Source organism: Pollicipes pollicipes, unplaced genomic scaffold, assembly GCF_011947565.3.
Source record: "Pollicipes pollicipes isolate AB1234 unplaced genomic scaffold, Ppol_2.1 Scaffold_1600;HRSCAF=1878_pilon_pilon_pilon, whole genome shotgun sequence".
Taxonomy (NCBI): domain Eukaryota; kingdom Metazoa; phylum Arthropoda; class Thecostraca; order Pollicipedomorpha; family Pollicipedidae; genus Pollicipes; species Pollicipes pollicipes.
In genome coordinates this window covers 15,012,142-15,028,872 of record NW_023595962.1, presented here as the reverse complement: position 1 = coordinate 15,028,872, position 16,731 = coordinate 15,012,142, and the positions used below count along the sequence as shown (strand labels likewise).

Genomic DNA, 16,731 nt, shown 5'->3' with positions numbered 1-16,731 from the left:
CAGAGCATCCCGGCTACCGGCCATTTTTACTTTAGTAACCAACGATCAGATGGCATGTAAAGTATCAATACGATAGACGCATCGGAAATCGATTTCAGCGCGACCAAACCCGCAGCTGTTTTTTTTTTTACAACCGTCCGGTCGCGGCGGTCCCCTGACCCGCGTGTAGAAGTTGGTGCCGTGTGCGCCGCGCCGGTGCCGTCGGCAAGGTGGTCGTAGTTGCTCGTGAGGCACGAGACAGTCTTTCCATTAGCGTGTCCGCTGGTGACGCCTTCACGCATTCACTTCTCAGGGTCCAGTCCAACCCAATCCGCAAACCCCGAAAACCCGGCTAACCGATCGGTCTTTATTGGAATCAGCTGTAATAGTGAAACAACAACATTCACAATATGGAATCAAACAAAGGTGAATTGGGGCAGCCGTCAGCGGGCGTCTCGCGTTCCTCCAGCCCGATCCGACCTGACCTGACCCGTCCCGTCCCGTCCCTTTCTCCCCTCCTCCCAGCACCGCCGCCGCCGCCGCCGCCGCATATAAACTCTGGCAAAGTCAACAACGTAATCGGGTTATTAGGCCGCGTGTGCGCGGCCGGTCGGGGGACGCACACTCCGTTCCGCACCCCAGCGCCGTCCTGTCGGCAGGCTTGCCTGCTCGCACCACGCTCTTCCCGCCGGTGCTGCCATCTTGGCGCCGCGCCGCGCACTACAGCCTCGTCGGTCGGGGGTAGGTGACCGAGGCGGCCCAATCAGCCCGTGGTCGGAGGGGATACCAGGCACCACGCGCCACAAATACTCACCAGACGCTCACACAAACACGCACACACAAACACGCACTCCCGCAGTCGCCCGGGGGGAAATCCGCAGTAGAAACGCGGCGCACGCCACTCGGTAATTACAGGTTCCACGATCTGACAACAGATGGCACTGACGCGCCGTCCGTGCGGCGCAGCCGGCGACGCGTTCCGCCGCGCGCAGGGCAGGTGGGGCTTCCGCGGCTGCCGCAGCGTCGCGCCACTGTCGAGACGGACGGCGGGAGGAGCAGAGGGGTCGGCGCGGTCGCCTGGGGCCCGCGCCCGGGGCGCCACCAGCGGCCGCTCGCGGCAGCAGCGGTGAGATCAGTCGCCACCAGGGCGGCGACACTGATCATGCGGCCCGCTGCAACAGCAGAGGCGGTCAGGGAGGTCGGCGTCTGACCCACTACGACCACGGCGCCATGCTGAGACACACGACACAGCCCCAACGTGGTTGCGCGTGGAATAGCATGACACCGAACCGTCGCAATTGAGCGAAGCTTTCACCTCCCGTGAGCTTGACCTGTCGCCGTCCCACCGCCGGGTGGTAGCAGCCCTGACTCGCCACTGCGCGCTGCCGAAGGCGGCGGCGTCGTCGGTCGGCTCGTGTGCCGACACAGCCGCCACGAGACCGCGACCAGGAGCCATGCCCACGCGGGATGCACCTCAGCCCCAGTCCCCCGCCCGAGACCGGTCGTGGTGAGCCCCAGGCATGGCTGACCCAGCAAACGCCCCCCCCCCCCCCCAATATGACCTGACTAGCCATATCTGTCCTGACTTGGTCTGAACTGACATGTACTGATATGCTCCCATCAGACCCGATTTGATCCAATCCGACCTCACATGACGCCAACCGACCTGACACAGCTGAACCTGATATAAGATGATCTAACCTGACCTGAGATGACCTAACCTCACATAACATGGCTTAATCCAATCTTACACGACCTAGTCCTGACCTGACCTGACCTGCCCCGACCGGCGCTGACCTGGGCGAGCGGTGCGCCGCTCACGAGTGGCTGTTGTTGCCGGCGCGCTCGGTCGCCGCCGGCGCCGCGTCCCGGCGGGGCGGCATGCGCTCGTTCATGGCGTCCAGGCCCTTGGCCTCCTCGAACGAGGCGATCTTGTGGTTGGGCGAGAAGCCCTGCAGGGCGCTGCGCAGCGTCACCTTGCCGCCGGAGAGGGCGCCCAGCGGCAGCGCGCCAGTCGGCGTCAGGCCCTTCAGCTGCAGCACGCTCTCGTTCTCCTCCCTGCCGACAGAGGGTGACACCGTCGGCACACCCGGCATTTGGGGGTATAGTTCCTCTCCCCGCCGTCAGATGGTGACACCGTCAACACACGAAGCAATCCCGGGTAATATTTATGGCGAGGTTGCAATCGTCATTTATTGTCATTGGCATTTGAATTTTAGCATAATTATCAAGATCTTGTCCGTGACAGGTACGGCCTGCGGCCGGTGACAACGGCCGCGCTGATAGTCAGATAACGTCAGAGGGCAGGACGGACCACAACGAACATTGTGACACGTTAAGCTTTCGCCATCAAATCCTGCCGTTGACCTGGAATGGCACGGTCAGATGGTGGGAGCCAGACAGGGCTCACACAACAGGCACTGCTTAGCGTAAGCCCTGACCCCGGAAATTACGGACGCCAGCAAAAAGTGGGCGCCAATTGGCCGTACATGCCGGCGCGTCCCACAACCTCAGTTATCATCATTGACTCCAGAAATCCATCCGTTCAAAAGCTTCCGATTATTGTTCCAATCATTCTTGGTATCGTTATAATGGTCTTTATTATCATAATCTTTAATTTTTAATGTAACTGACCAGCCTTATCATCATTGAACTATCATTGATAATGATGCTTTGAACGCAAGAGCCGGGGGTGGAGTTCCACAACTGAGGCTTGGGGGACTAAGCAGAACAAATGACCAATTCGTTTGTCTCCAACATGCACTAAAAACGGGCTACTCCTCAGCTTTACCTATTGCCTTCTCAAACTTGGGCGGAGTGATTCCCAACTGAATAGGAAACTGCACCCCTGGTGAGAGTAGTTCACAGATGCTCCCAATTATGCTATCGCGTTCACCACTGGCCCAGTTGACACTCGTTTCCGAACTCAGCTCTCCTGCCAACATCTAAGCCAGCATCTCACCTCCAACTCACTCCCACCTTCTCACCATCTCACCGCCATGTTACTTCACCCACCAACATCCCAGGCGTGTTTGCTTGTCAGCCTCCCAGAGAACAGCTGAGTTCACCTGTCAATGTCCCGGCCGCCGCCTCGGTTCACCTGTCAACACCACAGCCCCAGCCGCCCGCCGTGGCGAACACGTGGCGCGGCCAGCCGTTGCGCGCCGTCCCGCCGACCCACCTCAGCACGGAGAAGACGCGCGCCATTTTGCCGATGGCGCGAATCTTGTTCCTGATGACCTCCTTCCGCAGCGCCGCCGCTTTCTCTGCAACACGCGCCGGCCGGGTTAGGGGTCAGGTCACGTGACCGCGAGCCGGCCCCGTCCCTTATGGGGTCACCACCATACGGCCGCAGACCGCACCGATGCCTGGGAAACGCAAGACACTTTTAAATGCCTAGATTTCTACGCAGAACCCCGCTTTGCCAGGCACTCCAGACCTCGGATCACGGCCACTCAGAGTGCTTCACTCGCGCACTCGAGGGCGGACACACCAGGATACTCCGTCAGCTGCGCCAGACACGTGGTGTGGCTAGCGTGGTCGGTGCGCTCGTGCTCCCCCATGTAAGAAAAACACCAAACAATTGCACGGCTTGCACCGCAGGAAAATCTCATGATGCGAAGCTGAAGAGGCAGCGCCGCGCTGTCGGGGCTAGGGTAGTACCTGTTTATGTTAGGTTGCAAGCGGCCAAACGGTAAGGTATCGGACGTCGAGGTACAAATGGTATGGAGAGGTACATCTTCGTCCGCATCGCTGCCGTCAGCTCGTGAACCAGCACCACAAACAATCCGCCCGAACCACCGGCGTGACTAATCCACTCAGCCGTCAGCATCCCATCGTGATCGTCGTCATCCCATACCATCATCGTCGTCATCAGCATCGTCATCCCATACCATCGTGACTAATCCACTCGTCTTACTGTTGGCCTTGCATGCACGGAGCGGCTGTGACACGATCTCTGACACGACCACACCGCGGACAACCGGAAAAGACGACAGTGGGTCTCGAACTCGCCACCTCGCGCCACAGTCCAGCGTCTCAGCACGCGCGGCGTCCGCGCCGCCGGCGGGCAAGCCACGGTCGCTTCGAGACGCCGCCGCCACCGAAGGCAGCTCCCGCGCGACAGGCAACAGAGCGTAACGACAGTGTCATGCACCAGGGCAGCAGCAGCGCGCGCAGGTGCACAGCCGCGGTGCAGTGCTGTGCAGTGCAGTGCTGCACCGCGTGGCAGCACCAGTGAATTTTCGCACGACAGGCGGCGGCCGCATCTCATGCACTGCTCGCCGACGGCCACAACGTGCCACCAGTCGGTCAGCCAACGGCCACAACGTGCCATCGGTCGGTCAGCAAACGGCCACAATGTGCAGCAGACGCGGAAAAGCGGAAAGGGACGTGCGACACGTGGACATGAGACGCGTGGAGCGTGGACACGAGATGTGTGACACGTGGTTGCGGGTCGAGCTCCACGGCATGCGGCTGCGCCCACTGGCGCGAGCTCGGCGCACGTGCAGGCAGGTGGCACCACGTGCATGGTGGAAGCACGACGCACGACGCACGCCACGTGCCACGCGCCGTGCGGGCGAGCGCAAGGTCGGCTGGTCTGTTGGCGATTCCATCGTGGGCAGGACTCACCAGGGGACGGACGCCACGAGGGCGAGGCTTGCCAGAGGACAGGCGCCACGAGGGCAAGGGGAGACGCGGCTGGGCGGCTCGGACAGGCGGGTAACACGCTACGGCTACGGCGGCGGCCGGGCCCGAGGCGCCGGCTACTGCAGGCGGGCCACACATGCAGCTCTCGTGACAAGTGGGGTGGACACAACAGGTTCTGCAGGCAGACTACTGGCTGTGACGGCAATGACGGCCGGTACACGGGCGCTAGAACTCCGCAGGGTACTCCGACGTCAGCACTTGCCTGGGTCTAGATCACAGCAGATATGCACGGCGCACCAGCGCAGTATGAAAGAGAGGGAGCAGAATGAACAGCCTGGGCGCAGAGCGCGAAGCGAACACCAGCGTCCATGGCATTTGCGCCGGCAGAAAAAGCGAGCTGGTAAACATGCCCACAGCATGGCAAAGTGTCGTTATTCACAGGCAAAGGCCAGCCGATAGCCAGAGATGAAATCACGCCGAGAGTAAACCTTGCCAGGAATATCCAGATTGCTGAGCTAAGCGCGGAGGCACGCACTGAACAAAACGAGCACACGCGCATCAGGCCATGGCAGAACGTTTCTCGCCACCGTGTTTCAGTCCCTCGCACGGAGTGCGGCCGCTACACCAGACAGGGTCTGCACATTCGCGAGGCGCGGTCACCACCACACACCAGGTTAGGCAGGTTCGTACGCACACCGAAGAGGCCACCCCTCAGTGCCAGTGCTGGGTGCGCCGGAATGAAAGCAGCCTCGCACAGGACGTCGCAGCGGGTGGCCGGCGCAGCGTTACTGGCTCTCCCCCGCGCCCTCCCCTCTCCCTCACCCCTCCACACGGCCCGGAGACATGATGCGCGCACCAGGGAGTGCCAGTCAGGGAGTATCAGTCAGGGAGTGCCGGTCGGGCGTGCCCGTCAGAGAGCGACGGTCCAGGGAGTTGCGGTTAGGAATGCCAGGCAGGGAGTGCCAGTCAGGGAGTGCGGTTAGGAATGCCAGGCAGGGAGTGCCGGTCAGGGAGTAGGCCAGTCAGGGAGTGCCGGTCAGGGAGTGCGGTCAGGGAGTGCCGGTCAGGGAGAGTGCCAGTCAGGGAGTGCCAGTCAGGGAGTGCGGTCAGGGAGTGCCAGTCAGGGAGTTGCCGGTCGGGGCGCCAGCGCCGTCCGCCGCTCGGGCTCGGGCTCAGGTCGCCGTTAGTGCGGTCGCCGGCCACACTCGGCCACCGTCTGACGGAGGGGACGTGCTAGACAGACAGATTGTGACGGACAGATTATGACAATGCGATAGCTTATGGCTGAATGTTACGACAGGCAGGCTATCACAAACGTTATGAAAGATACGTTATAAAAGGCGGGCTATGACAAACGTTGTGACAGCTAGTTATGCCATGCATGTTAGGACAAACGTTATGACAGATAGGCTGTGACAGACAGGCTATGCTAGACGTGAGACGGTGGTGGGGCCCGAGACGACATGTTGATGGATTTCTGCCGCGCGGCTCTCCCCTCCCCAGGCAGGGGAGGCGCCAGCTGGCATGACACGCGCCTCCACCCAGGACGGTTAGAATGAGTGGAAGGCTGTCTACAGAGGCGACGGTCACCACAGTTCACGCTAAACACTTGCCTGTTTCTAGATTACGGAAGATCGTGACCGACCGACCGAGCGAGGTGGGCATGAAATAGAAAACAAGACCGTGAGAGACGCGGATGAGAAATAACCGAGCCATACCAACTAGATAACAGTAAATACTGAGCAGATCAAGCTTCAAAGTGATTCATACGGAATGTCTTGGTGTGAACGTTGACCGTTACCAAAACATGAGTGTGCAAACAGAGCACTGGGACTTGTGGAGCCCGCTGGCGCAACGATCACGAACTGGGAGGTGGCGAAGTCAGAGGCGATCGCTCCGCCGTCGGCGATGATCACAATGATGCCGATGGTGACAACGTAAGCGATGACGGTGACGCGCCGACGACGACGGCGGCGTCAAGCACCTGCAAACGCCGCGCATGCGCACACAAGCCACACCACACTACCGGTTGCTGACGGCTGCGAAGGACACAAGACGTTAGTCAGTCCACTCTCACCACGCCGGTTAGTGCCTCCCGGGCCCGTGATGGTGATCGCTGGCGGTGTCGCCTCAGTCACAGACACGTGACGTCACCAGATTCGCCGCTGACGTCACTGGTACACCAGTGACGTCGTGTTGGACCTGTGGCTCGGAGCAGCGTCGGGCGGCTCGGCCGGAGAGAGTGGACAGAGAGGGAAGAGCAAAGGAGCGGAGGGAACGCACGACAACACAGCGGGTGGCAATACGTGACCGCACAATCGGGAGGCGCCTCTGACTGGACAGAGCCAGGTCCGTGCCGCAGACGGCTCAGGCCGGCGCGGAAGACGGGGCCGGCTGGTTGGTCATCAGCCATAACAGGGCGGGTCATTCCCAACACTGTAGGATAAAGTGGACCACAAAAACCGGAAGATGAACAATTCTGAAGGATACGGTAGCCCAGAGCAAACCGGGAAACGGACAAGGCTCGGGGACAAATTGGACCTGGCAGGAACAGGAATCAGTCAAGACTGGAAAACGTTCTAGAGACAAATTGGACCCGGCTGGAACGGGAAACGGACAAGACCGGGAGACGTACTGCAGGCGCCGGCCCACGAGCAGCGCCAGTCACCAGCACCAACGCATTCACCAGCACGAGCCGCCGGCGGACCAGCCCGGACTCGGCCACGGACCAGCGACCAGTCGCGGTCTGCGCCGTCCCGGACCGCTCCGGGCCGCACGGCGGGCGGCGCTACTGGGGCGGGGTCAAGCGTTACCGGCGACGGCAGCGCCACCTGTGGCGTCGCGCCGGTTGCGGAGAGGGCGCCACCGGCGCGCCGTGACTCACCGGCGCCGCCGGCGCTGGCGCGCCGCAGATCAGCGATGCATCGCTCCACGTAAGGCTGACCTGAGCCGGGAGACAGGGCAGAGAGAGGAAAAGAGAGAGAGAAAGAGAAGTGGGGCGAACGGCGCCAAAGGCCGACCGGAGGTCACAGATGTAACGCCAGATCAGAGGTCACCGAAGGTCACCGCGTCAGAGGTCACCAAAGGTCACCACGAGATCGTGTACGGTTGTTTACCGCAGAATGCCAGTGAAACTTAAGGTCATGACAAGAACAAAGATCAAAGGTCAAACAGAAAGTGCACAGGTTGCGATTTTACGGGTCATGAGACCATAGAAGACCACAGAGCGGTTAAAAGCCACGATACGTCAATACGGCGGAAATTCCAGACGTCCGTTATCTGCTTTCGGACACCAGCGGAAATTGCAGTGAACGCGGCTACGTAGAGCTGTCTGTGTCGTGTCTGCCGTCAGTGACGTCACACTCTGGTGACGTCACACTTCGGTAACGTCACCGAAAACCGTGAGGTATTTACGCTGGGGTCAGCTGGCATCAAATTCACTAACGGTATGGCAACAGCTCGGGTCCACCGCCCATCAGAGCCACCGAGTTCGCCTACAACTCAACAGGTGACAGCAGGACGCATCCGCGCCTCTGCAGCGATACGATAGTTCACAAACAAGCCGACAGGTGACACTCACCGTCCTCGAAGTTCTCCTCGCCTTCGGACATGAGCTCGTCATCAGAGCAGATGTTCAGCAGGTTCACCAGCATCTCCGTCACTGGAGGGAAACGACATGACCTCAGGGCACTACTGACCTCGGATCACGGCCTGACGTCTCTGGCTTTAAGTAACTACTGGTCCCAAGTAACGGCCTGAGGTCTCTTTAACCTCAGGTCACGGCCATCTGTTGGCACAGAACTAGCGACAGCCCCGGCTGTAAGGCCCGATAACACCGCTTCACAAACGAGGAGTCGACAAGAAAACGTTGACGAGGCGAAAGACAGTGATTTTCAACCACGGCAGCCTGGCAAAAAAGAAAGAACGTCTTCAAGTTAGTTATCCTCGCTACACCCACCCGAACAAACACAATTTAAAACGACGTGAATGATGTCCAGTATTTTTACTCAATGGCCGTGCAACCGTCATCCGAAAACGAAAAGCAAAACCGAAACCGCATCCAAGGAGTTTCGGGCAGATGAGAAGAATTCGGAGCCCAGACCCCTTCAACCCGAAGTCCCACACCGCAACCCGCTCAGCCACCTGTCGTCCCGTGTTGCGGCGCTGTCGGTGCGACTAACCCTTCTCGCCGACGAAGGGCAGCGACCAGGTGAACACGTCCATGAAGTTAGGCAGCCAGTACGGGTGAGGCGAGAAGTTGAACTGCCGGATGTTCATCACGTTGTTCTCGTACTTTAACACCGCCGCCTGATGACCCACCGAGAAAGGTCAGATTACGCGGGGCACCGCTAGATGGGACTGTCCTGAGCGAGAGGACATCGAGTCTTTGGGCCACTAAACGGAGACAAAACAACACTCGACGGCAGGTATTATGTGTCTAAAATATGTGTTAAACTGTCGGTACAGCCTCGTCTTCAGGGCTCTCCTCATTCGTCCATGGAGGGAACAACTGGATCACCCATTACTGGATCTCTCCCGGCCGCCACATCCACGACACAACTTCCAAAATATTCCAGGACCTTTGTGCCTTCGACAGACTAGATGACATCCAAACAAGACTTTTTGGCAAGACGCCTGCAACGTCAGTCAGACACCGCTACCATTCATGTCTAAAACGGTGAATATCCTCAAAGAATCAGCACGAAAAAAGCTTCGCAAATCACCTCTCACCTTATTATTGTAGACGTCCAGGTAGTTAGGCGCAGAGAAGATGGTGAATGAGGGACGGAAAGCCGGTCGTCTGGCTTTTGCGGTACATCCGGTACCTGCAACCACCGGGCCTAGCTTAGAACCAAGACGAGAGGCCGGGTAGCACCACTGACGTCATCACGGGGCGCTCGCGCCACGTGAACCGAACGCTCGCACCACGTGAACCGAACGCACGGTAGCGCCAGCACAGGGCCCACTCGTCATGATCACCGCCGCTGTCAGCGTCGACGCAGGCAGCTGATAGAGGGTAAGCGATCTGGATGGTAGCGGCGCCTACATTCGCACAGCTCACAAAAAAAACAACTTCGACGCGTCTTCGCACATCGGGCCTCGCTTCACGCACGGGACCGCTGACAGACCACGTGTTCATCATCATCAATCATCATCATCATCATCATCATCATCATCATCATCATCATCATCATCATCATCATCGCCCGTGTCCTCATCAGGACACGGGCGGAGACCGGTGGCAAAACAGCCTGGCGCGGGAGTCCCCGGTGACGCATCACCACCGCGCCTCGCACGATAGATGATCCAGCTGAGCCCTTCGCGGCGTTTGTCCGACGAGCTGCCAGGCTTCGGCCCGCGACTGATGAGACGCGGTCATCATATGACGCGCGGATCGGCCGCGGTCACGGCAGCGATCGTCGCGTCTCCCGGTGGCAACACCACCTGGACCAGCATCACACCAGACGCGCAAAATAAACGCACATACCAAAACGATCTTGCCACATGGAATGCATTTCAAAACGGCCGACCAAAGCGTATACATGGGGTTCGGTCAACGGTTCGAGCGCCGGAGCGGCGTGGAACAAATACAATACATGTCTCATGTCTCATGTCATGTCTCACATGAATACAACTCATGTCAATGCCCTCTGAAGTTCAACACCGTTCGGACCCGTGCGGACGTCCCTCCTCCCGCTACCCTAATACTCCGTCTCGCTCTGGCGTTTCCCCTCCCCTCTCCCCTTCGGCGAGTCAGAGACAATTTTGCCAGCGGCGATCATCATAGGCATCCCTGACAGGGATAGGACGGCCAGGGTCGGCCTTCACACTGGGCGGAGGCGCTCAGGGACCTCACTCGTCTCCGGGACGTAACACTCAGAAACGACACGTGTCAGGACACAAACACTCACGGACGGCACCCACCACGGACAGGGGCGGTCAGCGACAGCTGACTCAGGGACAGGGATGCTCAGGGACAGCTGACTCTCAGGCACAGGGGCGGTCAGGGGACAGCTGACTCTCAGGGACAGGGATGCTCAGGGACAGCTGACTCTCAGGCGCAGAGGCGGTCAGCGACAGCTGACCCTCAGGGACGGATGCTCAGGGGACAGCTGACTCTCAGGCGCATGGGGCGCTCAGGGACAGCTGACTCTCAGGGACAGGGGCGCTCAGGGACAGCTGATTCTCAGGGACAGGGGCGCCCAGGGACAGCTGACTCTCAGGGACAGGGACGCTCAGGGACAGCTGACTCTCAAGGACAGGGGCGCCCAGGGACAGCTGACTCTCAGGACAGGGGCGCTCAGGGACAGCTGACTCTCAGGACAGGGGCGCCCAGGGACAGCTGACTCTCAGGGACAGGGGCGCCCAGGGACAGCTGACTCACCCGGCGTCCTGCGCCTCATGAGCCCGGATGATGGACAGCAGATTGTTCTGCTGCAGGAAGTCGCAGCAGGCGGCGTAGCTGGCGACAAAAGAGGAGCGTCAGCTGACGCCACCGCTACCAGGGCCGGTTCCGGGCATGACGGTAAACATATACAGGTTTTCCAAATGGCAAGGCAGATCTAAGTTCTCAAGCATTCCACTATCTCCCGACGCGTGTGTACGTGCGGTGATCAGTGGTGACACATGATACCGAATACAACAGGGACACGAACTCTGCAGTCACAGCACCTGCGGCTTCCGGCGAAGGGGTCATCAACAGAGCCAAGCGATTGGACCAAAGTCTCAACGACACACGTTCGGCACGTGACATCTATGACCTGAACGGTCCGGGCTGCCACACAACAGGACCGAAGGAGCTCCGGGATCACCCGGAGGAGCTCTAGAATCACCCGGAGGGACTTCATGATCACTCGGAGGAACTCCAAAATCACCCGAGGAGCTTCATGGTCACCCGGAGGAGCTCCAGGATCATCCGGAGGAGCTCCAGGTTCACCCGGAGGAGCAGCAGGATCACCCACAGGAGCTCCAGGATCACCTGGGGCCGTCTCACCTGTAGAAGTACGAGCAGCCGCGCACGCTGTTGTGGGTGAAGTGTTCGGAGTTGCGCTCGTTACCGAAGTCCTCCAGCGGGTCCGACCACAGCAGGTCACACATGGGACCGAACGCCGGAGGCTCCTTGAAGCGGTCCAGCTGCGGAGAAATCAGGTCAGGTCAGGTCAGATCGGGTCAAATCGGATCAGATGGGGTCTGGTCTAGTAAGACCAGATTGGGCCAGGTCGGGTTTGGGTCGGGTCTGGCCAGGTCTGGTCAGGTCTGATCAGATCACTTGAGGTCAGATCAGGCCTGGCCTGGTCAGGTAAGGTCAGGTCTAGTATAGTCTAGTCAGGTCAGGTCAGGTCTGATCTAGTCTGGTCTGGTCAGGTCCGGTCTGGGTGAAGCCAGGTAAGGCCAGGTCTGGTCATATGGCACGCGGAGCACGCATAAGCTTATTGGTATTTCCAGACAAAATTGTCCGACGCAAATAATTTAAGCGGACAGCGATTTCACGCTGATTCCAAACTGCACTCACGGAGATAACAGTGAGGACAGCACTTCAAATGTGACATTCAACCAGGCGCTGCTGAACCGAAGAGGTCAAAACTGAACGGCGTGCATGGGGAGCAGATTACCCAGAAACGCCAGACCGTGCAAACATTGAGCCTGGAAATTAGGAGGGGAACGTGACTAGCGGCCGGTATTTTCACCGCCAAGTCACGAGAAGGCAGGAGCACGAGGACATTGGCGCCCTCCTGAGAGCACATCGGTCGATCAACATCGGACTGCGCTGGTGCCATGTCTAGAGAGCATAAGTGTGTCCCTCAAACGAAACCAGGCACTGCGCGTGGGACCCAGCTGACGCAGGCCGTGGTGCAGAGTGCGGACAGCGAACTCTAGCGGAAAAGAAGCCGATGGAAGCCCTGGTGGAAATATGCTGTGGAGGATGAGACATTGCAACAGGTGAGATGACAGACGAATAGACGACGGTAATTGACGATGGATGCGCATGTAGCGGTCTTCTAATAGATGAACACTTTTTTTGTAGCGGTGCCCAGGAGGCACCCTTGGCGCCAGGCCAACGCGGGACACGCCGGGGGCCACTTCCGCCCGGTCGCGCCCCGTGTCTCCCCCCCCCCCCCCATCCACTCGTGAGCAGCCCACCTTGCGTATGTCGTCTAACGTGTGTATCTCTGGCGAGAGGCCGCCGTGTACGCAGAGGAACTGCTGGTTCATCAGCGCCGCCAGCGGCAGGCAGTCGAAGGCCTCCATGCAGGCGTGCGTACACCCGCTCGGTGTACTTCATCTTGCCTGGCGGCGGACGGCGGGTCACATATCAGCCACCTCGGGTAACAAGTCAGCTACCTCGGGTCAGAGGTCGGGACCTCAGGTCAGAGGTCAGCCACCTCGGGTTCAGGGTCGGTATATCAGATCACACAAGTCACAGAATAACGCCACAACGCCACGGCCTGTTCTTCAGTTCGTGTCACAGACGGACTGTCGCGGCTGACCGGTCGGCTTACACCGCCGCTGTTCTCCCACAGACTATTCACGTCTGAGCAGTGCTGAACACTAGGCGTGTTACTTCCGTCTGAGGGCTAGATCGTGGAGGCCGATGTCCGACTGCCACGCATGTCATGAACATTACTCGCGCGGCGCGCCCCCGGAACCACGTCGGCTGTATCAGATCACTCTAGAGCACACAGAGCACACAGAGCACCACAGAGTCATCTCTACAATGCAAGACCTCAACGTCATCAATGACCTACAATGACCTACAATGGCAATGACCTACAATGACCTACAATACAAAGGCCTACAATGTCATCATTAAAATACAAGAAACAGGAATTCCACGCGGCAAACTGGTGTCCTCCATTGACACCGCTCCAAAGAAATTAACCGCACTTTTACCACAGCAAGCCGACACGCCAAGAAACTTCTCAATGAACGTCATAATTCTACGCGTTTGAAGCGAGCCGTTTTGAAATGGACGTATCGGCGCGGCGACGCCAAGGCGTTCACTTACACTCCTGTTTGAATGTGAAGTACTCGGTGAGATGTCTGCACTCGTGGTTTCCGCGGAGCAGGTACAGTGTCGTCGGATGGTTCAACTTCAATGACCATAGATACAACACGCACTGAAACGAGACCGGCCGCCGTGGTGTAAATCGACTCACAGGCGACGTTGGCAGTGCAGAACGATCGGCACAGGCGCGAGCAAGAACGGGAGAAGACGACTGGAAGTGGTGAAGAAAATAAACATGCGATCAGATACGATTATACCACGACAGCCCAACCTCCTTTTTCATACAGCAGGAGCTCCATGCGCCAGCAGTGCGCTCCACGTCATCACGACTTCAGATCGGTTTCGCCAACACGAGGTAACGTGCAGAGTTAGAACGAGTGATACACACCGCCAGAGGTGATATTTCGTAACTCCGAACCCGTAGCATGTCTCCAAAGCATATAAATTCCGACCTTGACTTGTGTTCGCATGGTCCGAGTCACAAAATTTTACATTTTCAACTTCTGGGCCCGCGTAACTGTGCGAGCAGTGTCACCCGGGTCGCAAAGGGATCAAGGTCAAACAGGTCAAACTCGCCACGCCCGGCACAGCCCGAACTGACCCAAAACCCAGCAACCCGCACTAAAAACACGTGGTCCTCGCCGCCGGGCAGGTTAGACTGTACCGTACCAGCAGTCGAGCACGGCGGCGCAGCCGGCACTCCAGAGGCTTTATCACAAACAGGCACAAAGTTTTAGCTGTTGCCAGCATACAGATACAGAGCCTTCACCGAGCGCAACGGTTCTCACGCCGACAAACAAGCGGAAAGCGATTAAAAAATCCCACAACTGTGGAGTCGCCACTTACCGGGGACTGTATGTCAGTGATTATAACGGGTCCCACGTTGAACATAGGAGGGAATGGTAATTGGGGACGAACAGGAAGCTAAGATGCTCACAAATATCCCCTGGGCACGTGGATGCGAGCTGCGTGAGGGTCTCAAATGCCGCCGAAATCTCAAGCGGCTCCGCCCCCGGGGTTTACAATCGGCACTGCGAGGCACTCGTCACCAGCCGGCCAGCGGACGCTGATCGCGTAAGTCGCCAGAAGCGCCTCAGTTTGCTGTTTGTTGACGTTTTCTGGCGCGTCGACTGCATTGGTCACTTGAACCCCGTCAAATCCCGCAGCAGTGCTCCGCGACAGCAGCCCAGCGTCTGCTGAGCAATGACATCTACTCGGCCATGTTACAGGACATTCCTAGTCCGCATAGCCAAACCTATATATACAGTCTTTTGCTAGTCCCCTCCCCCAACGCCAGTACTACCAGTCCGCGCACTTTTTAAAGGGACATGCGGCGCACATTGTCACACATCCTGTCAGGAAGCGCCAGCGAATGTATCGACCAGGGCCCTACCCGGGATTCGAACCGGGGCCCGCCGCGTAGGGCCGACGGCGTCACTAACTCGGCCGTGGCGCTCATCCACCAGGTCACGCGCCCACAGCCCGCCCACCGCACCACCCTCGCTGGCGGCGTCGCCTCACCTCTATACTAAAGTATCCCCTGTCCACGTAGTCGCCGAGGAACAGGTACTTTGTGCTGGACGGCGGCCCACCGACCTCGAACAGCTTCATCAGGTCGTAAAACTGGCCGTGGATGTCACCGCACACTGCCGAGGCAGGCCGGGGTCAGTGTGCGCCCGCACGGTCAGGTGGCAAGGGTCGCGCGATACAACAGGCTGCCCGGGCTTAGCCCAACTGCGGCCCTGCTCGCCCAACTCGCCCAACTGCGGCCTGCGCAGCGCTGTGACGTGTGCGGAGCTGTGTGATGTGTGTGAAGTTGTGTGATGTGTGATGAGCTGTGTGATGTGTGTGAGGTTGTTTGATGCGTGCGGAGCTGTGTGATGTGTGTGAAGTTGTTTGATGTGTGCGGAGCTGTGTGATGTGCGTGAAGTTGTGTGATGCGTGATGAGCTGTGTGATGTGTGTGAGGTTGTTTGATGCGTACGAGCTGTGTGATGTGTGTGAAGTTGTCTGATGTGTGCGGAGCTGTGTGATGTGTGCGGAGCTGTGTGATGTGTGCGGAGTCATGCGTGGAGACGTGGTCTTTCCAGAGCTGCGGGACGGTCACAGCCCCAGAGTGCGCGAAACAGCGGATTGCGAAGAGATGCAGAGTTGTAGAGTGCGAAAAACTGCGAAGTGTGCCGAGTCGCACAGCGTTGGCTGTACGCCAGGCAGTATACATTTCAGCAATCAGTAAATGGAATCATTCTTACATCTCGTCGCTGAACAAATCCATACGGGAACAAGATCCTATAAATTCAAGACAGCGCAGCATGGCGACGCAACCAAAGAAACCGGTAAGCTCACCAAGCAACAACGAAACCGCACTAAATATACCATATTTAGTGGCAAAAAATAACTGAGCAGCACTCTCACGCTACGTATGATAACAATGCCCACCTGGCTAGGCTATCGTAACACGTGTGACGACAACACGACACAGACGCAGGGTCGGACCCAGTCCGACCCGACACGGTGACCTCTCGACCTTGCCGTGAGCTGAGGCCGGCGCCCCACACGGCGGCCGGCTCTCATCTCCACGCGAGACTGTCAACATCGGCCCCGCTCCACCCCACCCTGACACCCGGCACGGCCCCTGGCACCGTCGCTGAGCGCCACTACGCTTCGTGATGCCTGACCACAATAAACGACACTTGACGACTATATTACGACTGTATTGACGACACTTGACGACTGTATTACCACTGCATTAACGACACCTGACGACTGCATTGCGACCACCGGTAGCAGCGACTTCAATAGCGTAGAGATCAGAGATCACAGCCGCGATCACTGATCGTTGGCCCACGTCCGTCAACAATGTCTGGCTCCTGGCCCTGCCAGACGACATGGCACTCCCGACCGTGACTGTGAGGTGGCACATGGTCTCACCTTATCTGACCACGCAATAGGCCCTAACCATGGGAGGTCTCCCGTAGGCCCCGACCGCGGCGTCACCCATCACCGCAGGATCCAGGGCGCACACACACACGCACGCGCACGCGCACGCGTACACACACACGCACACGCACGCAACACACGCACGCACACACGCAC

The 16,731-nt window shown here is 58.7% G+C and overlaps 1 pseudogene; it reads right to left on the bottom strand.

Annotated features, from left to right (window-relative positions):
• Positions 1 to 332: 332 nt before the first annotated feature.
• LOC119090817 (serine/threonine-protein phosphatase 2B catalytic subunit 2-like) overlaps positions 333 to 16,731 on the bottom strand; it is a 42,756-nt pseudogene continuing 26,357 nt past the window's right edge.